Raw genomic sequence first — 27,530 nt, forward strand, 5'->3', positions numbered from 1 at the left:
CATAATAGGTAGCGTTAGCTTTCAGTAACAAGATTGAACGATTCTATAACCAATAATCTATGCAGTAAATATTAAGTTGCCAACATGTCAAGACCTAAAGCTTTGCTCACGAATGCTTGGTCAGATCGACTTGAAAAACAAGTATGTCCAATAACACTAATAGTAATTTTAACCAAAACCCAAACATTGGGTAGGATTGAGCGTTGTCAATGTGTGTGCATGCAGGGCAAAACTAAATTGTGATCAAGTAACTTAATTATATTCGTTATAACTCTAGTTCCACGATACAATGTAAAATAAAGTAACTCTTTATACAAATTACATAGATAGTTAATAAAACGAATAGAAGATGTGATATAAAAAAGTGACCGTTCTTGTCCCGTCACAGCGCTCGCTTGCTTTGACCGTCATGTCACCAAATCACTCACGAAAATTTATTCGATTTGAAAGAAGTGGTATTTTTACAGCAAATTAAAAATTTGTTGTTGTAGTATAGTACTAGTAGTAAAAATTTAATCCGAACGGTTTACAAATTTAACTATGTTCATAGAAAATGTGTGTATTTGTCTAAACGTTACAAAATAAAATTAAAACTATTTTTGTCATTATAAATCACAATCAAATTAATTCTATTCCCGATTTCAAAAAAAAGCGATGATTGAGAGTTACTTTAAAGCTTATAGTTTAGACTTCCCTAGAGTTTAGACTGACTGCATAAAGTTATAAACTAAGTTAGTGAAACCAATTGTTACTGGGCACCAAAGGAACTAAAAGAGTTTATGTACTGCACAATGATCATTGGCATACAAAATCGGGTATGATATTTTGTATCTAAACTTAAAGCTTAGTTAGCTATTATAACGTCCATTTTGAATCGTTCTGCATGCACTTTTGAGTTTATGAAGGCCGGACTTTAATTTATTTAAACCAGAACACCAAATATAGGTTAGCGTAGCTATAAATGATAAATCAGTGTTACACATGAATAAACAAAATGTTATTTAAATTATGATGATTGGTATTTGCTTACTATACTTAAAACAAAATTTGTATTGACCCGTTTATTGCACAAGGAAAAGGTGTTATCAGGAAATGATAACAGCCTTGTGGCAATAAACTGGATCTATACAAATTTGACCTGGGAACAGAACGATATAATGTGGACTAATAAATATATTCAGATCCGGCTATTTCACGGTCTTTTTTATGTTAGCAATTGACTTGTAAATTTGATTCTTTTCATAATTATTGATCGGGCTAGGCTGACGTTTAATTCATAAGTTGGTGACATGAGGTTCAAAGCAAGCGAGCGCTTGTGACGGGACAAGAACGGTCACATATTTATATCAATCTTCTATTCGTATTATTAACTATCTATGTAATTTGGTCTAAGAGTTATTTATTTTACATTGTATCGTGGAACTGATTTTAACGAAATATAATTAAGTTACTTATCACAATTTAGTTTTGCCCTGCATGCACACACATTGCCAACGCTCAATCTACCCAATGTTTGGGTTTTGTTAAAAATTATATTAGTGTTCTTGGACATACTGTTTTTCAAGTCGATCTATGACCACGCATTCGTGAGCAAAGCTTTAGGTCTTGCATGTTGGCAACTAAATATTTACTTGCATCGAGTATTGGTTTAGAATGTTCAATCTTGTTACTGAAAGCTAAACGAACCTATTATGAACGGACAATAGACAACATCTTATAAATATTTGAACTAAGTGTATGGAGGCCAAATCGGCTGCTGATTAATATTTTAAATGTAAATTACAAAGTGCTATCACAAAAAACATGTCGCACGAACAAAAGAAAGGGATCAATTTCAGCAAAAGCGATGCCAACACTAATGAACAGAGGTGTCATTTCAAACACATTTCTCACAGGAATCTCAAAATTTCAATACGTAATTTAAAATTAGGGTTTCAAAGGCCAATTCGAAAGGAACATCCTATAAAATGTCGGTTTTCTATACAATATATTGTAGCAGCTGGTACTCGTTATCAGCACGGTGCAGGTTTAGGGTGGGCACCGTGCATTGACGTCCAGCCGAAAATTTTAAAGTATAAGCCGCAGGGTTGCCGGGGGAGAAAAAAATTATTCACCTTTCATGGTAGCCGACACTGATAATAAATTAATTTCGCAGGAATATTTTGGACTACTAGATATAGGCGTTTGTGAATTAAACCACGCTGGAAATCACCCAGTCTCGACGTAAGAGTTACGTCATAACATGACCATTGCAGATACTATAAAAAAGCTAATCCAACAAGATTTAATTTTTACGCACTGGGCGGGGACATCAAAAGCATTGCAATTACGTGGGACTGCAGGCATAACTAACATTAATATTATGGATTCTAAGCCACCAATGCCTAGCTAAGTACTCTTTTAACAAAGGTATTAGTATTATATCGAATACGTGAATTTTTCCCGTTTCTCAGTGTGTACTTTAAAGCGGACGTTACATGAGCATCAATGTTCTAATATTCGTAATTATGATTTAAGTCATATGTGTAATTTACTGAGGCAACTTTCAGTCAATAGCGAGGTCATTTCTACGATTTCGAAATTTTACCTATTAAAACATTTCTTGCGTTGCAGAAGTCACCATATCTTTATCACTGACTGGGTTATGCTCTTTATACTCAATTAAGTGGTTATTGCATTCATACACTCCATTTAACTTGTCTTGTGAAAGCAGGAAGAAAACTAATTGAATCGAGGAATTGAGCGAAGTCTCCATTTCGTAGTGCAACTTTGAGCGGACTTTGCTGTGCGCATCCAATTGAATCACCTATTAAAATTTTGGCATATTCGTATTTATGTATAACTTTTTACGCATACAAAGTTTTAGAGGAGGTCAAAAAGAACTTGGATCAAAGCGAGACTACAAAGTGGATTAAAATCGCGGAAAAATAGCATTTTTTGGGATTTTAGCAATTTTATTCTATTTGGGCGTGTCCCCACGTGTGCCAAATTTTTGTTTTTCAACTTTAAAACTAGCCATAATGCACCCAATATAGACTATAGGAAGCAGAACTGAGCCCACAACCAAGGGATGGCCCAACACAGAGAATACTAAATCGCCAAAATTGATTTTTTTTTAAAATAATTCTTCAAAAAATGCCATAACTTCAAAAGTGAATATCTCTATGAAGGAGCAAGGTAGGAAAACTTTCTGGGTAGATTTTCAGAATGCTTGAACAATTATCTACGAAAAAATGCCTCAGATTTGAATAAAATTAATCCTTAATGGTGTAAAAGCGATTTTTAAAAACGTGACTATTTGTCAAAAATCACGTTTTAAAAATTGGTTAACTTGTTGCGTCATCAAGTGCGTGATGATGACGTTAGATTTAAATTTTATTATATTGTAAACTGAAGTCTAACACTTACTTCAAGACCTCTCCTCCGCATGGTCGAGAATGCTGTGACTCTTGTTACAAGCTTCTGAATCTTACAGACCCTGAATATAAGCCTATAATTGGACTGGGCAAAGCGTCTATCCATGATTATAATATATCTCAATGCGGGCAAGCATTACCGTCCGCACTTATATTCACAATACTATTACCCCTATTACTATTATATCCCCTGTATTGTTTTCCAGGCAATTATGACTCATCGAAAGTAGTTCAGCAGGTACTATATTTAAGTTCAAAACATTCTATTCAAAGTTAAGATGACAGGGAATAAGAATGAGTTATGTGGAGGTTTTTAAGAACATTTGCGCAAAATACGCGCCAGCATGTTTTTTAGAAATTAGGTAAAAACCCAAAATCGCCTATTCAGGTTGGCCTAAAAACCATGTTAAAATTGAGTAAGAGGATCTGAACGTTGCAGGGCGTCTAGACCTGTCCAAAATCGACTGTAAAAAAAATTTCATGTTTAGGAGTATCGGGAAGTGGGTTTTCGGGACCCCTGTTTTACAACAGATTGTCGTTGAAGTATAGTATAGACGCTTTCTGCAGTCACTTTGCAGTCAAATTTCGCCTACATTTAAGTGTCCGTAGATTCAAAAGTAATAAAAGATACGTCATTTCGAAACCACAGGTTTTGAAGAATTTGTTTATACTTTTAGTGTACATTTTATATCAAAAAATAATTTATCTTCATCATCATCACCTTGATGACGGTCATCAAATTAAGTTTTTATAAAACTTGATTTTTGGACAAAGTAACAACTTTTCAATCGATTTTAACCATTAAGCAGTTAATTTATTCAAAAATCTGGGACATTTTCATCTTAGATAATTGTTCAAGCATTTGAAAATCTACCGGAAAAAGTTTTTTACTTTGCTCATTCATAAAGCTATTTCCGTATTTGAAGTATTACGTGCTTTTTGAAGAATAATTTTATAAAAACACAAAAAGTTGTGAATTGTATTCTCTGGTTTCTGGGCCATCCCTTGGGTTGTTGGAGCTCAATTTTGCTTTCTAAAGGTCTAAATTGTGTTATAGGCTGTTTAAGTTGAAATTCAAAAAGTGTGCACACGTCGGGACACGCCCATTTGATAGAAAATTGCTCTAAAATTACTGAAAATTGCTGTTTTCACTTTTTTTCAACTTTGGAAAGGTCCCGTTGTGGATCCAAGTTCTATATGAAATCTTCTGAAACTTTGCTATGCTTATTTAAACTATATAAAAATTACTGCTATGCAAAAAATTTACGGTGATTCAATATTGTATGCCGCACGCAACCGTCCGCTCAAAGTTTGACGTGCGAAAGGTAGAGAGAGAATTTTGCTATTCGTGATTCGAAAAATTCTGCTTTCCCACGATATTTAAATGGCAATTATTTATGAATTTAATGCCAACTTGAATGAGTAAAAAGTGTCTTTCAGTCAGGTAAAATTCGAAATCGATGTGAAAATTTCCTTCTAATTAATAATATAATATTAATGAAGTTATGATGTGTTACATTTCGGCTTTGTAAATTATCCTGACATTATAATCAAAAGAGATGATATTTGACCAAAAAACCATAATCATGGGTAGAGGTGTACCGCTGCCAGTGTCTCTCTTGTCCAAACAAACGGAAATGATATTAATTTGAATAAACCGTCCGAAAATGCAAATTGATCCGAGAAAGAAATCGGTCGCTCGCTTTTCCAATTCAATAAAGCTTTATATTATAATACCTTCGGGAATTATATCCACTAAACTCGGGGACACCGAAGGGCTGATAATTTGCTCATTTTTCCCGCAAGAGAAGCTGGAGGTTTTTATCGCCCAGACTCAGACTGGTCTGGCGGCAAGTTTCAAAACAAATAACACTGGCGTTCTATATATTAGACACTATAGTGTATGATGCGCCACGTATCGGATTACACCCCTTCTGCAATCGGAACCGGAACGTATTATAAAATATAATACCTCCGCAACTTTGTGCCCGCAATTCCCCTCCAGCAAGCTTGGTCGGGAAAATTATAGCGCGCAGCACTCAGTGGCGGAGGTATTATAGTATTAAAATTGTAAGCCGTGATCGAATGGAAAAAGCGAGCGACCGATTTCATATCGGTATAATTTGGCATTAGCGGAGGTCCTCAAATTAATATCATTTCCTTTTGTTTGGAAAAGAGAGACAATGGCATGCGGTACCTCTACCCATGATTATGGGTTTTGGTCAACATCTGTATATCTGTAGTATATGTCCACGACAATCTGTCGTACAACAGCGGGTTTCTAGAAAATATTTTCCCGATGCCCTGAAACTTGAAACTGTTTTGCAGTCGATTTGGTCAACGTTAGACACCCTGCAAAGTTTCAGATCTCTAACTCAAATTTTAACATGGTTTTTTTAATACCTGAATATGGCGATTTTGGGTTTTTTACCGAATTTCGTATACAGTGCTGGCAGTATTTTATGCAAAAATGTCTTAAAAATTACCACATAACTATTTCTATTTCCTGTATCTTTGACATCAATTAGATGTTTTGAACTACAAATAAAGTATAATGCCTGAAAAAACTCGGCCGGAGGCACGCTTTACTATGATACCCCCTTTACTTTTATAACCCAAAGGGGGTATAATAGTAAAGGGGATAATAGTTAAAGGGGGGGTATTTTAGTAAAGGGGGTTCTAATAGTAAACGGGGGGGATAATAGTATACCCCCATAAAGACAACGCTCGTGCTTGCCAGCACTCTTGATATAACTGCAACGGCTAATTATGGTTCTATGTCACCTGTGCTGCTTCTCGCACCCCTCTATTGTTTTTAAATAAATTTTGCAGCAGTGGAGCAACAGTTAGCAACAGTTGAGCAGTGAGCAGCAAGTGAGCAGGCAGTGAGCCACAGTGAGCAGCAGTGAGCAGCAAGTTGAGCAGCAGTGAGAAGCAGTGAGCAGCAGTGAGCAGCAGTGAGCGCAGTGAGCAGCGTGAGCAGCAGTGAGCAGCAGTGAGCAGCAAGTGAGCAGCGTGAGCAGCAGTGGCAGCAGTGAGCAGCAGTGAGCCGCAGTGAGCAACAGAGTGAGCAGCAGTAGCAGCAGTTTCTTTGCACAATTGTCTCTGTGTATAGAGGGCCCCGATTATGCCCAACGTCTTCGCTGGTTGATTTGTGAAATGTTTCTAGAATGCCTGACACCAGGCTACCAAAAGTATCTATTTGATTGCGACACTGTCACGGCCGAAGAATCACGAGGGCGGCCAAGAAAGAAATGCGCACCTGTGTCCTAGAAAGACGCCAGAGTTAATAGACACAGGAGATCCAGACATTGTATTTGATAAGGTCCGAGAGTTGGCAGGAAACCGAAAGCACTGGGAGAGATGTGATACGACATAAGCGGCAATTCCTTGGTGCAGGCACTCGAATGATTGAGGAGACTTTATCAACTTAAGTTCAAGTAGTAATGATCATCAGTTATCAGTAGAATTTATTGACTAGTAATGGTTGTATCCACGGTCGGACCCCCAATGCCCAATGTGTTTTTCCACTGTAGAGTTTCTTACGATACAGGGGAAGCCGCGCACTCTGCGCGGCGGGTCATACAACGTTATGACAAGAAAGGGTAGACTTAGGGTAGAGTTCACATGTCAACTCTGTACGTCAAAGCTGTACATTAACTTTAAGAAGTTAACATGATCATGATCGACTTTCAAGTTTAAGATTTGTCTGCTCGACTGGACGAGTTAACATCCCTGCACTTTTTGATTTAAATTTACAGTCAATAGACATTTTTTTCGTTAGGATAATCAATCTAATTTATTGAAATCTCAGTGCTGGCAAGCACAACAGCCGCGTTATAGTTTATCATATTCATAGTGCGGGCTTTCGGCTTATTTTGACGAGGCGTGAACATTTTGCAAGAAACCGGAAGTCTTATCCCAGTATTCTTTTACTTTCGAAAAAAAAAAAAAAAAGGTTTTGGCACCAGCCGGTAAGGTTTCCTGGGTAGCTTGCTTATATATAATCTATATGCTTGCTCGTGTTCAGGAAGCTTGAAAAGAGCGCGTGCTCAGGGACTGGCCGATGCCAGCGTCACCTAAAATCTGCCTACCTATATAATTGTAACTGTAAGTCTGCTGATATTATCATTCTGCTAGTTAATCTAATTTTCCAGTGCAGTTCAGCAGTATTTATCAACAAATTCGCAGTTTTAATCTGAATTTAACAGAATCCATACCCCTCGAAAAAAATCACGTACAACAAACGATCTTAGAAACATTTATATGTAATTTGACCAAAAACCCATAAGGATTACGTATTGAAATAAAGCGTATTGAATGGGAAAAAGACGAGCGACCGAATTTCATTCTCGGTATCAATTTGCATTTGCGGCCGGTTCTTAAATTAATTCATTTCTTTTGTTTGGAAAGAGAGGACATGGCAGGGTTTCACTGTACCCATGATTATGGGTTTTGGTCAAGATCTTTACAGTTACTGATTCTTATAGACATACTAATGTTTAATAGCTTACCGATTTTATGTTATTGATTCAGAATAATTTAATTTTACAATTCGATGGCGTATAGTTTATTTTTTTCTTGGTCTTGGTTAATATTAAAAACCCTTATACAACGAATTGCACAACTATAAGGCCTGGATTTGGTAATGCGAATTTTTATTGAACTCATTAAAATAAACTGTTCTCCATTGCTGCTTAAACCATATTTTTATTGATGCAAGTCGCCACTGTGGGTAGCTAGAGACTGGAGAGTGAGGACATGATGAGGTCGGCTCTGAATTTAATAACTACACAATTGGTCAAATTTCTGTTATTTGAAAAAGGGCGACTAACGCTATCTGCTGAACTTAGTTTCAGCCAGTTTTAAAGCTTGTTAGCGGTTATCAACAAATTCATCAACTATTTAGAATCTTTATTCTGCTGTTTCGTTGACCCGTATTTTCACGTTTAATTTGTAAACGGCAGCGGCGAAGAACCCAATTTTTGTACTCATAGTTAGTTTACTTTTTCGTTGAAACTCTGAATGTTCTTGCACGAAATTTTGTAAAATACGTTTGTGCTGCCGGTACTGCTCATAAAACTAGCAGGGCTGCAATGATATACATATGTGATTTTAAGTTCTTAAAGGCTTTCTCTAAAAATCTTTACTAACGTTCAGTATAATCTGTTCATTTTGTAGCCAGTCATAATTAAGAAATCAAAGCTGTCCTGATTTCAAACTGCCGGCTAATTTTTAATTTTATCGCGGCAAATAAACGTGGTGTCCCTTTTTATATGTTGATAGTGATAACGTAACGTCGTAACTTACAGTGTAACTGTGTAAGTGTGTAGTGTGGTAAGTGCGGCGAGGAAACATCAAATCGGTCGTTACGTAAATCTGTTTAGGAATAACACCACTTAGTCTTCAATGATCATAATATCTGTAACATATAATAGTTGATGCGCTTTTGCAGTTTGCTTGTTTGGTAAACTATTTTGTTTGTATACGTGAATTCCAAAGCTTTGTTCAATAACAGGTATCCCATTTAAGTTATTTTCTCACGAAACTTTCTGACAAGCGCGCTGAGCGTCTGCGCTCAGTCGCCCCTACAGTAAGAGTGACCTAGATGACCGTGGTGAATGTGACCACGATACCGTCACAAACTCTTATATGTTCGGTCCTTTCGTCTTTCTTTAGCGCCACCGCTGTCAGCTATAGTCGGAGGTTAACTGGTAGATGAGCCATGAGGCATCCTACATTTATTAATTATGGGAATTAAAACGTTGGTGATACAGGAAAGGAGAATATGTGTATAGCTTAATTTAGGGCGTCTGAAAATTCGTGAGTTGAAATAAACGTTCAGGTCTCGGTTCGCATTACTAATGGCTGTGGATTACTGGCTTACCTTACTTTACAGTGAACTAGGGCTCACTTGTCGAATAAAGATCAGGATTAAATTGTCGACTATAGATCTGAGGTCCAGGCTTGTCCTGGATTTTAATCTCGGGTCATTGGAAGTGAGCTAGAAAACCTGTAACTTTAATAGCTCAAGGGTCACTGGAATCAAATTGCCATATGCAATTAAATTACGGTTTTTGGCTTTTTCCAACGGGATTTGGTCGTTTGCAGAAAATTCCACCAACCCCTGGAAGGCCCTGGATATCTTCAATTATCTGCAATTCAAAAAACTTCAGCTGGAGGTCATCATACAGATTTAATGACAGTTTCAAAAAGCTAGTAAGTTGTGCCCAATTTATGATTGAGGACTGGATCTGGAAGAGCCATTTTCGGGCCAATGTAAATATTGTTAACGGGGACGTTCTGTCTTACAAAGAATATTCTACAGCCCTGAATATCATAAATTATCTGGAATTTCCAAAAAACTGCAGCTGGGGGTCAATCATCCAATTAAGTTTAATGACAGCCTTTTACTCAGAAGGTATTGTATTCAGCAACGAGTTCTGTCTAATTTAAGGTTAAACTGATATGGACAAGTCATTTTAGGGGCCTATGATATCTTGACACCAGTTTTTAACGAATGAACTTCCTACACCGTTTGGATATCCTGATTTGCTTGAATTCAAAAATGGCGAGCTGGAAGTCAGATACACAGATTTTTTATCGATAATTAAGAGCTAGTTCAGCTAGTGAGTAGTGTCCAATTTAAGGATTTTAAAGATGGATCTGGACGAGTCATTTTAAAAGTTATGTTTGCGGCATTATGTGGACCTTTTTAGCTATTATGGTATTTATTTGTATGCGTCACGACGTGGTACAAAAGTCCTTAATGGATTTTGGAAATCCCCCACAATTGATTATAAGTCCACATAATGCCGCATAAATAACTGTAAATGACAGTGCTGAGCGCCCGAGCGCCGCCGCGCCCCTGTATGGTATAATTACATTTAAGATATCTAGTATTATAATTATATATTATTATGTAGTGACTATACATTTATAGGTAAGTACTATGTGCTAAAGACATGATATCTGAGTTAAGTAATAACGACAATTTTAGGGGCTAGGTCAGGGTAATAGTAGGGGCGGGGGAAATTTTTGAATTGTCATTTTTGTTCGTTTATTTGGAACACTGCTTCCTTCCTTGCTGCTTCCATTGTCACCGCTTCGTAGTCGCTTGATACTAAAAAAGTATTCATATTAATAGGAGATGAGTCTGGTTTATCTTTAGAAGTCTGTTGTTGGTTATCGGTAACGTTCGATGTTATTTGTTATAAATGTTTGATGTAGTACTAGTAGGGGCGTCATTTGGTCACTGAAACATGAAAAAGTATTCCTCGTTTATACTCTATTACTTTCAGCATTATTCTTTCTCGATATAGCAATCTCAAGTATTTCCATGTTATATGATCATTATCTGTAGTCTAACGGTTTGTCGCCATATGTACAGTTCTGAGAAATGAGGAATGTTTTCAGGTGGCAGCACCCTCTCTATAAGCTGTCAAGGAGGAAGGAGTCACAATATTGACCATTACAAGATGGGAGCAGTTCAACCTCTGTGCAAGGCCTGGTTCTTAAGGCTTTAAAGTTTCCTTTCTTCCACCCTAGTGGATCTTACTTCCTCGACACACCGCAACCTGATCAAGCTTGAACTTTATCCAAAGGTACTTGGTCAGGAGATCGTGAGAAGATTGGTCTCTATATCAAGGTCTATACAGCGAAATTTAGCAGCGTAACTTTTCCTCTTTATCTTAAAAAGAGCGGGAGTGTTCGCTTCTTCGATGGTGTTTTTTTTTAGGCCGTGGTACAGACAATGTTTACTCAAAAAATAATATAATATCAATGGTAATAAGAAATTCATACCGTGGGGCACATGCATAAATATAATGTAAAGGAAATCTCAAAAAACTATTCAATTTTAGGACTCTACCGGTAAGTATGCAAGGATTGTTTATAACCTTAAAGGTTTTTATTTTCAATGGGTTAATAGGTAAAAGATTAAAAAGTAAAAAAAAGATGAGCACTTCAAAATTTGTAGAATTTGTACTTGTTTGAAATACGCGGCGATAATAAAAAAGTCAATGTTGCAGTGTAATTTATGAAATTGCGACGTATATTGAGTTGATGCATCAATGTGTGATGATCTTAAATTTATTCCGCTTTTATTTTTATTTCCACTCTCGATTCTATTGATAGCAGTCCGGTTAATTTAGTACCTTTAGTGGGTTCATTTTATCATTAGCTCTAATCTAAAGAACCTTCACCCTCTCAGAAAACTCCGTTTGGAGATATTATATTCCTTATTACGCTCTAAGTTTATTAATTAAGAACTCACTGTCTCCCCCTCTCGATTTCAACGCTCGTCATTTTTATAGCTTTATTATTTTATCTTTTTACTACACTTACAACACGTGCTTTACAAAGGAGCAATAGTTTGCGAAGCATTCTAGAACGGTATATATTTTTGCTTTCAGTTTCTGTTTCATTATCTTAAAATTTATTCCGCTTTTATTTTTATTCCACTCTCGATTCTTGCTAGCAGTCCGGTTAATTTAGTACTTTAGTGGGTCTCATTTAATAATCGCTCTAATTAAAGAACCTTCTACCTCTCAGAAACTCCGTTTGGAGATATTGCTTATTTCCGCTCTAAGTTATTAATTATTCCTTGTGTTTGGAATTTGTCCTTTTTAACTGTTTTTAGTTTTTGTTTATTTTCGGTCGATTTCTGCACTTTTTCACTGGGTCATCATCATAATTTGGGATTGAGACCGACTTATATCAGCATTAACGGGAAGAGTTTGCTTGTTGCTTTACTTCATTAGACAATTTCGGTCAAGACTGACATGAACCATTCGAAAAATGGAAATCTGAATGACTCGCACCCAGGATCAATAAACTCAGTATTATCGCTCAATAATCGGTTTGGTTCGACGTTTACATACTTTAGTTTTATTTTATTTAAAAAGCTTGATTTTGAAACCTGGGAATTAAAGTTACCCTCTAAGGCAACATTAAATCGCTGATTTTTTTTTATATATATCCCTTTTTTTTGTTCATTCTTTTCCTTCCAAAACATTCCAGGACCATTGTGCAGAAAGTTGGGATTGAAGCCGTAGTTCTTACATGTAGCATTGCACTGGATCGGAATTGCGGCGTGTGGTTTACTCAGTCTGCGCCGCGCGTTATAACTAAACATACGCGGCGCAGATCGACTGGTATGGAGGAGATCTGCACTGTGTCGGCTTCCGGTGTAGTGTGATATGTATGTATACGGCTTTACAAATTTTGGAAGCATGTGGAGTATATTTTGATACCAATCGGATATACTAAAAATAATCTAGCACAATTGTAACTGCTGTTTACAGAACTCTAAATGCTTAATGAAACTCTTGCAGGTACACCAGTATTCACACTCAGACCTGAGTTTAGTCATTTTCCGATACGAGATTGGGGACGGGTTCTATAAACAAACAAAAAACAAATGTGTGCATATAATTTAGATGTAGAGTCAAGGTTATTATCGGCATTTTGGTTTATGTTACGCGTTGATTTTTTTAGTCATGTTATACAAAATAACATTGGAAAAAGGCCATTCATCTCTCGATGTTTTCATTTTGCTGATCGGATGAGCATAGTTTTTATACAAGTTTTGTAAATGTTCAGGTTTAATAGACTAGGCGGGGAAGTTGCTGCAAACATTATAAAAACGGTTTTTTGCTTAATAATGGACCTTTAAAATACTGAGTTATTGTAAGAGTGTTGACCATACTTTTCGTGACCATTCTGTAGTGAGAAGTGAATCCGGCTTAGTATTAAATAATGGTGCCGCTTTTGGGGGAATTGTTTTCTTGAGAGACAAAGGTACTAGATTAGGAAATTTTTCAATTTATGCATTAAATGAGTGCGTTATTTACAATGATACTGTGTACTCAGTTACTGTCAATATTTTATGTGAATAAAATCCAGACTTTGGTACTTGCTGGGGGGATAAGTCCTTGTCCAGTAATTGACGAAACCCGGTGAATACTGCTCGAAGGCCATTTTTCTGTTTTACAAAAAGTGATTCAATATGAGATTTGAGCAAAACCCATACAAGGCTTACAATAATTAAAGGTGTGACTGCACAAAACTTTGATACATTTGACGAGTGTTCGAGAGGCAGATATTTTTTAAGTTAGTACATGACTCCTATGTATATGGACATTTTTATTTTCCATGGCAGAGATATGATGGGGACCAGTTTAGTTTATATCTTTATAACTCCTAAAAATCGAGGCTTCTGTTTTTCTCTCAAATTGGTGACACCAGAACATTGCCACATCACGATAATTTAAGTTTCTTTGGCGAGAGACGATCATATAATTTGTTTTTCTAAGGTTGAGAGCTAAATAAAACCATTTCTATTATCTACCCACTTAACTAAAGCATCGCTAAGAGTAATCTCACCAACTTTTCGTTGGTCATCAAATTGAAATGTTCAGCTTTAAACACATGTCAAAATGTTACATGATATAATGACGTCTAGAGTATTTACTGAAACATTATTCATATTAAATATAAAAAATTATATCATGTTTACTAAAAATTTAGAAACAATTTTCAATAGGCTTGGAAAAGGATTTACAAACTTTTGGTTTAATAAAATGCGATCAACTACACGAGTGATGAAATTTCATATTCACACTAAACCTTATCACTTATATTACTGCCTAATGATATAGCATTTTGTTTAATTTCACCTCGCATTGGCATATTGGTATAAATTTGAGGAAGCGATCAAATATATTACTTTAGCAAATTGGGCAAGAGCTAATAATAAAACCATTTGTCACTTACCACTCAGGTAAGCTGTAGGCAAAATTCTTGGGATAATATCAACGAAAAGAAAAGAAACGTCGACATTTTCTTTGTAGGTTTACAACCTACCAGGACGCGCGCCGAGTTGGACTTCGTCGACGGTCCTGTTATGTATATGAACAGATATTTACGAGTATCACCCGTTAACATTTTCTATGTTGTATGTAAATCTAAGAATGTGAGTTGTTAACATTGTCATTACTTATATTAATGTGAGTTCATAATTTAACCAAAACACATAATCATGGGTATATAGAGTGAACCGCTGCCAGTGTCTCTCTTTTCCAAACAAAGGAAATGATATTAAATTGAGGAAACGTCGCAAATGCAAATTGATCCGAGAATGAAAATCGGTCGCTCGCTTTTCCCATTCATTCCGGCCTTACGAATGTAATAGCTCTTGGAAAAGAGAGGACACTGGCAGCGGTTTTCACTCTACCCATGATTATGGGTTTGGTTAAATATTCATCTATTTTTGATTATATTGTCAGGATTAATTTACACAGTCGAAATTCATGAATATCCTTTAAGGAGGTAATTTCAACGATTTCGAAATTTAACCTTCAAAAACATTTCTTGTGTTTAGCTAGGTAGGTTATCTGTCGACAAAAAAAAACTGACTATGGCACTTTTTGCTCATTCAGTTGGCATTTAATTCATATATAATGCCATTTAAATATCGTGGGAAACGCAGAATTATTCGAATCACTAATGAGCAAAATTCTCACCTTTTCGACGTGCAAACTTTGAGCGGACGTTGCGTGCACATACAATAGTGAATCACCGTAACTTTTTGCATGTGGTATATAATATATAGTTTGACAAGCACGCACAGTTTCAGAGATTTCAAAAGAACTTGGATCACACGGGACTCCCAATTATCTTTAAAACCTGTGGTTCGAAATGACTGTATCTTTTATACTTTTGAATCTACGGACACTTAAATGTAGGCTACAATTGACTGCCAAAGCGTCTATACATATATACATCTATCTATCTATCTATATACTTCACGACAATCTGTTGTAAAACAGCAAACAGGGGTTCCAGAAAACCCACTTCCCGATACTCCTGAAATATGAAACTTTTTTTACAGTCGATTTGGACAAGGTCTAGACGCCCTGCAAAGTTTCAGATCTCTAACTCAATTTTAACATGGTTTTTAAGGCACCTGAATATGGCGATTTTGGGTTTTTTTACCTAATTTCGTATAACATGCTGGCGATGGCGCGTATTTTGCGCAAATTTCTTAAAAACTTCCACATAACTATTTCCTATTCCTGTCATCTTTAACATTGAATTAGAATGTTTTGAACTTAAATATACCTGCTGAACTACTTTCGATGAGTCTTAATGCCTGGAAAACAATAAAGGGGATATAATAGTATAGGGGGTAAATAGTTATGTGAATAAGGGCAACGGTTATGCTTGCCAGCATTGTGACAATAACATTACTTAATATAATTTAATAAAGCAAAATAATGGCAACACTGCACGGCAATGCCAATAACTTTAACACAATTTTCTGCGAAAGCCGTAAAACTAAAAGATATAAGATCCAATCGCAACTTTTTTTGCTGGGTCGAATACTTTTGTAGCTCCCAGAAAACCTTACCGCCTGCTGGGCTTGCTAGAGGTGATAGATTTTCAACAGCACGTTTGGCGTCGCGCGTCACATCAAGTTTACCTTTCGCACGCTGCATTGAGCCTAGTAGTCATGACAACGACATTACTTCGCAAAGTTTAAAAGCTGTGATATTTTATTTAGCCCAAAATCAAACTTTTTGGTTTAATTCAAAATCTAAGTTGTCCCAAATTGTGCTCCTGGGGAGCCAACTTTAAATTTACGAGACCGACATTTTGTTGAAAACCGGAAGGTTCTATTTATTTTACTTTTGGAGATATACCCCAGCCGGTAGGGTTTCCTGTAGTAGAGGCTCTTACGGGCAAAAAGACGTGTTTTCTGCTACGAGTTTACAGACCTAACCGCTAATTGGACACAATAGTATGATGTCTAAGAATCGATAATATGTTAAGAAGTATAAATTTGGCCTTATTAGTCACGTGCTATACCAATGCGCGTTTTAAACTTTGACAGTCTATTACTCTAAGGCAAATAAAGTAATTATATTCATATTTTGTCAGCAATAAGATTACATTGTTTTCTATTTGGTGTGAAAATATGAGCTAAAACGGACATAATCACGCTGAGTTATAGCTGTTTGAAATTTATGATGAACGCGCGGATGCCAATTGATAACAACTAAATACTTTTGCGCGTAGTGCGCGTCGAAAATTTGGCAAAAACGCTTGCGGAGTGACAATATTCAAACTTCGATAAAGTATATGAAGTGGGTACTTCTCGGAAAGGAAAAATTTAGGCAAACACGATGTGACTATTTTTGGGTTGATTTAATACAACTGCAAAAAATTATTCAAACTTCAAGCAAAAAAGTCAAAATTTTTACCACTTTTTTGGATTTTTACCCCCAAAAAATAGAGGGATTTTTTCAAATTTTTAAACCATCTTATGCGGCTGTGTTTTAGCTATCTCCATGCAAGTTTTGCCGACATGCCAACAAAATTAACTTGTTCAAAATATCAAAAAACATGGTTTTTTAGCCTATTTTTTGCCCAAAAATCGGTTTTTTGCGATGTTACCCCCAAAAAGTCAGTCCAATCATCTTAAAACCACTTTTAATCGATTCTACGGTCAAAAATACGTCTAGTAAGGTGTATCTGGGGTCCCTAGCGTATCGAGCAGACAATGCCCGTAAGAGCCTCTACTACTGGGCCGAACCTACGCGCGTTTAAAATAATTTGCGCTTTCATTTTAAAACGTTCATTTTGACAAACCATAACTCTCCACCAATCAAGTCAAATTTCAATTTTAAAATATCAAAAGAAAGTAGAGAATTTCGCCAACATGAAAGGGGACTCCTGATCCTGGATGGGCAGGTAAAAACGCGATCTTCAGCCTCAAAATCTACTTTTAAAACTTCATACATTTTCCGCCGAAATTATAATTCTTATATCGCAAAACATCCCCCTACCTCCCTGCACCTCCCCCCCCCTTCTCACCCCCCCCCCCCCTTCCTGCTGCTTTCTTCTGCAGCTGAACTATAAACTCTCAGCTCTATCACACACCCAGAAAACCTTACCGCCTGCTGGGCTTGCTAGAGGTGATAGATTTTCAACAGCACGTTTGGCGTCGCGCGTCACATCAAGTTTACCTTTCGCACGCTGCATTGAGCCTAGTAGTCATGACAACGACATTACTTCGCAAAGTTTAAAAGCTGTGATATTTTATTTAGCCCAAAATCAAACTTTTTGGTTTAATTCAAAATCTAAGTTGTCCCAAATTGTGCTCCTGGGGAGCCAACTTTAAATTTACGACGCGAGACGGACATTTTGTTGAAAACCGGAAGGTTCTATCTATTTTACTTTTAGTTTTGGAGATATACCCCAGCCGGTAGGGTTTCCTGGGTAGTCATAACAATGCATAACAATTTAACTTGGTCCAAATAAAAAAGCTTTGTTCACGTTCTTAGTCCTGACACAAAAGTCATGGATCGGGGAAAAAAATGTATATTACAATAAATATAATAAGTATTCTGAAAAAAACATACAATGAATATCAATAATTACTGAATCGCAGTCTCTTTCTTTTATTTTTTATTGAAACATTGAAAGTTGCCTAAAATATTAAAATGTTAAATATCAAAAGTTTAATTATAGGTTATAAATTTATAGATTCGTCCGGGTTTTTAAGTTGTTATTTTTTCTATCACATCCCGATAAAACACCATGTTAATATATTGTTTTGTACCGTAGAACCATTCCAGTCCACAACAACAAACAAGTTTAGATTCTCATATCAACAGCAAACAGGAGAACGACGAGGAAAATTAAGCTGACTTTCAGGGCTGCTGCATCAGAGTAGTTCTGGTTGTCTCCCTGTTCACTTTCATTTTCTTCTTCACTTGTATCTTCTTCTGAAGGGGAAATTTAATTTAGTAAAAGATACCTTCATTCTGGAAAGATATCGGCATGATCTATTTTATATGGCTTTGACTAATTATTGCAAGACCACGAAAAGACACAAATCTCATATTCATATTTAGGAACTATAAACAAGTAATTACAAATACAACTATTCGATTATCCTAGTTCGCTTGACTCCCGTACGTTAAACTGTTCATTTGTCTTTCGATGTTAACAAATTTAATTAAATGGGTAAGATAAAATCGAGTGCAACCGTCAAAATACTGGCACTGAAAAATTATTCATCATCCTGATGGACGATTCTTCTATTCATAGGTGGAGCCTGATATAATAAAGTTTTTAGGACACAGTAGAAAATAGGTATCAGATTCAGAGTGTGCGACAAAGTTGACCAAATCTTGCCTTATAACCGTCGAACTCGAATCCCTGCTCTTTAACCAATGATGTTTTATGATTGTTAAATTGATCTAATTAGTAACCAGAACCTACTACATTTCAGAATAAGGAATACTATACAGTTAACTATAGGCAGCTACTACCTGGGGACCTCAGGCTATCATTTTCATAAACGAATAGAGATTAGGCGGAATGACAGGCTGAGCGCGGCCCAGTAAAGGCAGCTATAGTTAACAGATTCAAAAAAATGCAAACTTGTAGTTGTAACATTATAGTGCATAACAACAATAAAGTTTCTGTGTTGAGAACTTCTGAACATGCTTGGTTAATATTTTTGTATATGTACAAATAATCTCAACTTCAAATGAACATGTCCATTAATAAAAATAGAAAGTCCTGGCTACCTGGCAGTTTTTCACGAAACTACCGAAAATCCCCCCTCCACCCTTCGATGAACATCATAACTTATTTTGTATATCTACTCGACTGAAAAATTGTCTTTGGCGAGTATGATCCGTGTTTCCAGTGTCAGATGTAACGATGTCATTATGTCATAGTATTATGTTGCAATCTGTAAATTATATAATTAATAATAACCAAGAAACACGTTCTAGCATTGTACAGGAACTGAATGATTGAACTTTCTAAACTAAATTCACTGGATCCTATGATAAGTTTAATTTTGTTTTAACAGTAGGATGTAACAAGTTATCTTAGATATAATAATAAAGTTAAAACAGCAGAGCATCATTTATGGGCAGTTATAAATACCCACCAAGTCTTAAGAAACCGCATCAGAACATCTAGATTAATCCATGATAACTGTCGTAGTAATTTAAGCAATGTGTTTTACTCATTATCATTTTTTATTTATGGTTCTGAGATAAAATTTGACATTTGATTTTTACGATTCTATGTAGTATAACAGATCAAGTCTGTTACGATCCTATTTACGACTAGCCAGGTGTGGCTAGGGTGAAGGCGATATAAATATCCTGGTCCACGAGACAATAATTGAACTATTTCACAGCCTACAAGCTACGGGACAGGTCACGTGGTGTGCTTTCATCATGACAAAAGGAGAGAAGGAACTCATAAAGTGGAAAATAGAGTGTACTGTGTAGAGACGATAAATTATATATAGGCCTTATCAGGAACATTGATGCTGAAAGTCCTTCTGGTAACAACTGTCGAGAAATGACCAGAGCAATCACAGGAATTACTATCTCATGTTCGAGAAAACGAATATCAACCAGATGAAGGAGACAATTCACCGAGCTGAGGCAGAAAGGAACACGTGATATCGATTGTCGAGGGAGGAGCTCATTGGAGAGAAAACAGGAGTGATAATTATGGGCCTAACCGAAAGACATGGATGATTTAAGACCTTCAGTCACCAGGGTTAACGCTAAAAATACGCCTCATCAACAAACTATAATGAAGCACAATGCACATGCTTTTATACTGTGTAAACTCTGCAAAATAAATCTTGAACCAAAACAGTTTTGAGTTTGTTTGGTAAAATACCTAATTACTGCTTATTTTCAAGATATTTTATAAAAACATCAGTTTTCAATTGATAATTGTTTCAACCTTTAGTAACTGAAAATGGCTTGTCTCCATCATGTCTACTACAAAATTGAAAATATACAAGATTTATAAATTATACTTATAGTTTGCTATTTTGTAATCCGCTATCGCCAATATGATTATAACTCTGCCTTCATTGAAAGAGTGTGATTCTATCTCATTCGGAGAACAGTAATTGATAAAATTATGACCACCTTATTAAGTTATAAATAACAATATGCTAACTATCCTATATCCCATATCCTATATATGTGTTATATTAGGTAGGTTATGGAACTGCTGGAGCAACGAGTGCCGAAGGCACGAGTTCCGACAGCTGTTCCACAACTTACTTATGGTACAGCACATCAAGATAGATAAGGCTACAATTTGCGACCAAAAAAACCAAATTTGGACTTAATTAACAATTTTAAAAACACGTTTTTATATTTTCTTCCGTAACGCTGACCAATCAGAGACGATCCACATGGCCTATAGCATGATCAGTCTTGCGTGTCACGTGAAAGATTTCCTCTATTTCATTGGATGCTTACTTGTGGGCACGTGTAAAACCGGTTTTTAGTTACTCAATAAGTTGTTTGTATACTCCAAACAACTTATTGAGTAACGTATTTTTTGGCAGATCTTTAAATTGAGTTTAGAGGTGAGATTGAGAGGATGAGCGTGCAAGGACCCGGTCCGATTATATGGTTAATGTCAGTCTGCGACCCAAGACATTTATACTGGACCTCCAGGAATCATTATTTCAATAAAGCACCGCTATAATCTAATTTGATAATTGGAGAAGCAAGAAATAGACAAACCAACTCGGTCTTAACCTCAATGATTAGTTTGTGCAACTAACTATTGAGAGGAGATTGAGAGGATGAGCGTGCAAGGACCCGGTCCTATTTGATCTTTTTGTGCCAGGAATTTTCATTTATTTTGATGTCTCATCACTTATGTCTCGTGACTGCGCTCCTGTGTATGGTCCTCTTAATTATGTCAGTTTCCGTTACACCTGCATCAAACAGTGTGTTGATGGTTCTTGTTCTTAAGGAATGATTAGTCGCCTTAATTATTAGGAGTGAAAAAAGCGCTTTATTTAAATCCGCTTTACCAGGTAGTTTTGATAAATAAAACTTGAATATATTAGTTTATGAAAGTAGTTCCTTTCCGATCTACTTTAAAACGTTTAAAATGATACTTCATACTTGACCCGTGCTGTTCTCTAGAACTATAAGGATGTGAATCTAATCTCACATAAATATTCAGAAAAACCGGTTTTACTCTGAGACGCTTGTGAATGGCCATTGCAGCAGAGTACGCTGTGTCACGGGGGCATGTCTCGTGACTACGTCACTCGACTACCACGTGCTTGTGCCGTACCATAATGTTAAATAACACACTTGAAATTTAGACAGAAAACACGTAATCACGAGCTTACGAGAAGATCAGCAAGGTGGTTTATTTATAAATTAAAGTTATTGTTACTTTGTTAAACCAATGCTTGTTTTTATTAGTCACCTGGTAATTGTGATTGTGTTCCGTAGTAATCAGATGCTGTGTCGGAGGAAAGGAACACTATCTTTGCTACCTCCGTGTTCCAGATCCTGCTCCAACTTTTCCAACTACACGTTGATTGAGAGAGCACTGTGTTGAGCACCTCCACCTCGTTACAGTGTATCACTACTCTGACACCTGTAGTTTTGGTTAGAGTGATGCGCCACACCTTGTTAGTAGCAGAGGGGGGATTAACAGGGAAGTCAGGTCCCGGATGTGCAGGAGGCGAGCCCGTATTGTGGAGTAGAGGTGAAGAAGAGCTGGACATCTCCTGCATACTCATCCTCAGCAGAGTAGAATTCCACATTCACCTGATCGTCACTCCCCAACACACTATCAGTCCTAATTTCTAAAGGTGTCGACTCAAGATCCCACTCTATTTGCACGTCACGTTTGACTGGAAACTCACCTGTTAATTGTATGTTTAACTTGACTATAAAGGAATTGTAAGAATGTCGCCCATAGTTTATTCTCAGAATTTAAGGGCCCGACCATATATACTATGACTGTTGTCACCATGACTGTTGTCATGGTGCGGTCAGATGTAATGACCATAGGTACGTAGTGTGTTATTTATAGGGCGTGCCAAGGATACGTGACAACTCCTCAGGCACGTCGCGCGTGGCTTTTCAAAAGCCGTGCCTAGCCAAAAATCCGTGCCTGACGTGACTGCAGGCACACTGCACAGTCTATTCAGTACTCGTGCCAACTGTCATGGATAACGTGACGTCACGATTACCTAATAAGGTCTATATTTTGCGTGATATGGATATTGGCAGCGCAGAGTGCAAAGATAGTACTATAGTACAGCTACAGATCGTCTGAAAAATCGATCTACGGACACAAAAAGCTTCCAAAGGATTTATGACGTTATTAGGCTGACTAACTGTTCCAAAATTTTCCACATGTCTTATAATTTTCCACATGTCTTATAATTGCTACTTTTACCACTTTTTACCACCTTTCTTGTTTGTCAAATATCTTCAGCTATGAACATCGTAGAAGGTTACAAATTAATCGAGGGTGTTTATCTTATCGACGAGAAGAACTTTTGTCCGAAAAATGTTCACGTCAGACAATCAGATAATTTTATAATTACTAATTAGCTAATTATCTAATTAACAAAAATTATAAAAATGTTTACGTATTGGCTCGAGAATATTTCAAAAATTGTTCACTTAGACATTTTTTGAGACTTGACAAAATTTTGAAAATTTTAAAATGTAATTTTTTATAAGTTTTTTCGAAGCTCAGACCATTACATGGTTTGGTTGCCGAACCGCATCATACCAAATTGGTCCCCATTGGGAATCAAACCCCAGTCGTCCGCGTGAGAAGCAAATGTATTAAAACCACTAAACCACCCGGCCGACGTGACAGCACTCACTTTTTACTATTCTATCCCAATTGTCAAAGTATTTTTACTTGATAAACAGGAATTAAACATTAAACAGGAATTAAACAGGAATTAAACATGAAATGAACAAAGAGAACACTAACGAACTCGTCTTGGATATCTCAATCATTAGAGTTTAGCTAGAGCTCACTTTCTTTTCAGGAAAACTGTAATTTGAAAGGCCAATTATTAAATTAAATCACTTTGCACTATAATTTGACTTGATCCAATTATTTCGAATAAGTAATAACTAAAATATGCGATATTGAACTATGATTCGAAAAAAAATTGAAATAATTTAATTAAATTTGATGTACACGCCGATAAAGTTATGACAGTAAGTCGTTTTCATAAAAAGTGGGGAAATTTGGTTTTCATGAATACCAACTAGTAATTACTAATTTTGATACATCCCCAGTTGTGAGGTGAGGATGGTAGGAGGTTTCATTTTTATTATAATCGAAAAATTGGTTGCTACTTGGATAATAAGCAAATTAATCAATTAGCTTATTATTCAATCAGTGGTTGTACTTTTATAGCAATTGCTTAGTAATCGATTAGTAAGTCTTATCAGAAAAAGTATTTAAATAATAAATCAATTGTTAACTGAAACGTTTGGGACTTGGGTGGTAACGTTTAGCCTCCCGTGTCCATAATTATAATATGACTAGTAAAGATTTTACCATATAAAATGTTACCTTTGACTGATGACCACAGTAGGATCGTCAAAATGATGATCGTTATCGTCATGACGTTTTACCACTCACTTACAACTTGATAAAAATGAAACAACTAATATTTTATCATTATTTATAATTCATAATGTACTTATTATTTTATACACTAGTATAAGAATAATAAAAAGTTATGTTTAATCATTTATATCAGGGAAATCTTAACATATTTCTGGAAATTTTAGTATATTTTAAGTCGATTCTCCCGTTCAATTTCGGGTCTAAGATCGTCAAACTAGTGCAGAATCAAGCAAGTTAAGTAGTTTTTATATGTATTAAATTGAATGTGCTTTTTATAAAAAGTAAATATACTTAAAATGTGTGCATATTTTAATATTTCATCCCTAGCTTAGCAGACGTAAATAAAACAACGTAAATAAAACAACGTAAATAAAACAACGTAAATAAAACAACGTAAATAAAGCAACGTAAATAAAGCAACGTAAATAAAACAACGTAAATAAAACAACGTAAATAAAGCAACGTAAATAAAACAACGTAAATAAAACAACGTAAATAAAACAACGTAAATAAAACAACGTAAATAAAACAACGTATATAAAACAACTTAAATAAAATAACGTAAATAAAACAAAGTAAATAAAGAACGTAAATAAAAAACGTAAATAAAACAACGTCAATAAAACAATGTAAATATAGGAGGCCCAGCTGCAGAAAATCCTGTCTATGTCGCGTAAGATCATATTTCCAAGCCAAATGATCCATAAGGTGGAATTTGCAAAAACGATTTTATGGTTAATGTCAGTCTGCGACCCAAGACATATATACTGGACCTCCAGGGATCATTATTTCAATAAAGTACCGCTATAATCTAATTTGATAATTGGAGAAGCAAGAAATAGACAAACAAACTCGGTCTTAACCTCAATGATTAGTTTGTGCAAGGGCCGTCAATAATAATAATATAGTGGAAAATGAACATATATGCAACAATAAAAATGCAAATTCGATAAATCTTGGAATTTTTATTTAAAAATAAAGTTGCGGCGAATTACTCATTATAATTGTTAGGCTGCAGGCTTTGCTACCCTGTACTCATAGAATAATCCATAACCTTCTAGAATGTTCTGAAATATTTATTTTACTTTTAGTTCAGGAACGGTCATCAAAATGAGTTTGTAACAAGGTCGATTATATTTTGTTAAATTTCTAGCTTTCTCTCAGAAAATGAATTTGGCTTTCTATGGGAGGTAATTAGAATTATTACACTTTCTTCACATTCTCAGATTCAAATAAAAAGCATGCGAGATCACCTGGTCAAATGACCGGGAAACGGAGAACATGACGCTCTGGTGACGTTATAGTCACGTGACCTCCGACCCGATCAATTGGGTTCTGTCTTGGTCAGCTCCCTGTTACCTGACCTTAATTGAGGTGACGTACGACACTTCGTTAATTCTATAAATGTCTGGAAAGCTGCAAAATTTCACATGCCCAGCACTTAAGATTCTTAAGGAGTTGTGCAAGATGACAATTCATAGAAGCATAGAGGCCGCAGAATTATGAAGACTACCAGATCCTCGTGGAACTTCAGCGATCCATGATATCACGACAGGCCATACTATAATACAAGTACTACTGGCAGCTGCTGATTTTAGATTTTAGATTTTAGATTTCAGATTTCAAATTTCAGATTTCAGATTTCAGATTTCAAATTTCAGATTTCAGATTTCAGATTTCAGATTTCAGATTTTATAGATTTCAGATTTCAGATTTCAGATTTCAGATTTCAAATTTCAGATTTCAGATTTCAGATTTCAGATTTCAGATTTCAGATTTCAGATTTCAGATTTCAGATTTCAGATTTCAGATTTCAGATTTCAGATTTCAGATTTCAGATTTCAGATGGCTGCATCATGCATCAGGTATTTACTCTCATTGCAACTTCCCTTTCTTTTCTTCTTATTCAGGGATATTAGATAGTGATGTTATTTATTATATCGCAACATTATGGTTGTGTACTGACAGCTGATCAACTCACCTACTAATCAATCCAACTCTTTTTGTTATTCGTCACTGATTGGGTGACGTGATCTGCAGATCACCGTGAGACCCCGGATCTCATGGGACCTAGTGGTTGGTGTTAAGCACACGTGCAGCATTTAGAAGTTAATTGGCAGTAACAATTATATTCTTATAAATCAAGAGGCTTGCATATAATGAACATATTGACACGGGTGCAGAGTTGAGTCTGTACGGAACCTAGTAGTTTCAGATCCTTGTTTAACTTGCCGTACAGCAAGGTCATCCACTACTTTAGCCCGGCGAGGCACATAACTCCCTCTAATTATATTCTTATAGCTGCCAGATCAAAGTTAAATTTAAAATATCTCTGCACGAGACCGACTGGCGTGCGAATAGAATTTTTATTGATAACAGTAAATTATTCGCAAATAAACTCAGCAGACCCAGAATTCTCGCGCACTAAATTAGATTAGGAGGTGCACGATAAAAATAAACTTGCTCGGATTTTAAAAATTTTTGTACCAGTGTTTTCTAGAGACTGTGAGAATTTTCACAATACCAAATTTGTCATACCTTTTTGGAAAGATCAGTGAATTTCGCCTAAGTGCCATATTTGATGGTGCGCGGCTTTTGGAGCAAAAGTAGCTGTAAAAGTCGCGTAATTTAACCAAATTCGTCCAAATTTGACCATTTTTGTCGTATTATTCGTATTTATCTTCAGTTCCTTAAATGAGATCATTCTGAAAATTGGCAACGACCTTCCAATAGGGCTTTTACAACTGTCCGAAAAATTTGGTGGATATCGGAGTTGATATAGTGATCAAAATGGGGCAAAATACGCTGCTTTTAGCTGTAACATAATGTCTGTTGATTGGATATGCTTTAAATTTTTCGGACACTTTCCTTGTAAGTCTATGAGTAAGCTTACCAATTTTTGTTGCAATTGGAGGTCGGGAAGGATACTCAATATTTATTTGTTTGAAGAAAATTGTGCTGGCCGAAATTAGCGCTAAAAAACCATCCTACAGTCGGCACGCGCGGCTCACTGTCGATGGCGCACTACCTAATTAGATGAAGCATGAAGTCTCCGGTAAAATTTGTTGCCGTTATCAAGCGGGTTCATTCATACTACGTATGGGACCGCAATGATAAGCATGGCATCCATTTACATCACGATGTCAGAAGGGCTGTTGCATATGAACTTGTCAACTGCGTTGGCAAGTTATGTGGATCAGAACTGCCACGCCACAGGAACTGTGCGTGGCTCTACCACCATGAGCCTAACAGTCCTTTCAGATATCACCGTGGTTGAGCACTAATCCATAAATGAATTAATTATATAAAAATCAACCTTTTCTGTCAAGCCCTTAAATTAAGCATATCATCAAGTATTTTCATATCTTTTTCAGTACATCCTCACTCCTCATCCAAATTCATCATTTGATTGCTACCACGATCGATTTTTGAAGAAATGATCTGATTGGTCGAAAATGCTTATCTTCTTAAGCTTATCAGATGAACTGATGAACATTCTTTCACTATCAAGCATTTTTGTCTCTTATCATCCCACCATACATTTCCTAAAACATTTTCACATTACCAAACAAAACTGTGCACATTTTATTTAATAATTATAGAAGCTTCTCTGGTAAATCAGCATCAAGCACG

At 36.1% G+C, this 27,530-nt stretch overlaps 2 long non-coding RNA genes across 2 annotated transcripts; both read right to left on the bottom strand.

Moving 5' to 3' along the window:
- Positions 1–17,747: 17,747 nt before the first annotated feature.
- On the bottom strand, positions 17,748–21,947 carry LOC134821693 (uncharacterized). The gene is made up of 2 exons (XR_010161030.1): positions 21,711–21,947; positions 17,748–18,208 (listed from the first exon to the last, which is right to left on the bottom strand). It is a non-coding gene; the product is annotated as an uncharacterized LOC134821693 (long non-coding RNA).
- On the bottom strand, positions 18,327–21,350 carry LOC134821694 (uncharacterized). Its single transcript, XR_010161031.1, has 2 exons — positions 19,390–21,350; positions 18,327–19,185 (listed from the first exon to the last, which is right to left on the bottom strand). It is a non-coding gene; the product is annotated as an uncharacterized LOC134821694 (long non-coding RNA).
- Positions 21,948–27,530: the final 5,583 nt, after the last annotated feature.

The sequence above is a fragment of the Bolinopsis microptera genome, chromosome 10 (genome assembly GCF_026151205.1).
Source record: "Bolinopsis microptera isolate Bmic1 chromosome 10, MBARI_Bmic_1.0, whole genome shotgun sequence".
Lineage (NCBI taxonomy): Eukaryota > Metazoa > Ctenophora > Tentaculata > Lobata > Bolinopsidae > Bolinopsis > Bolinopsis microptera.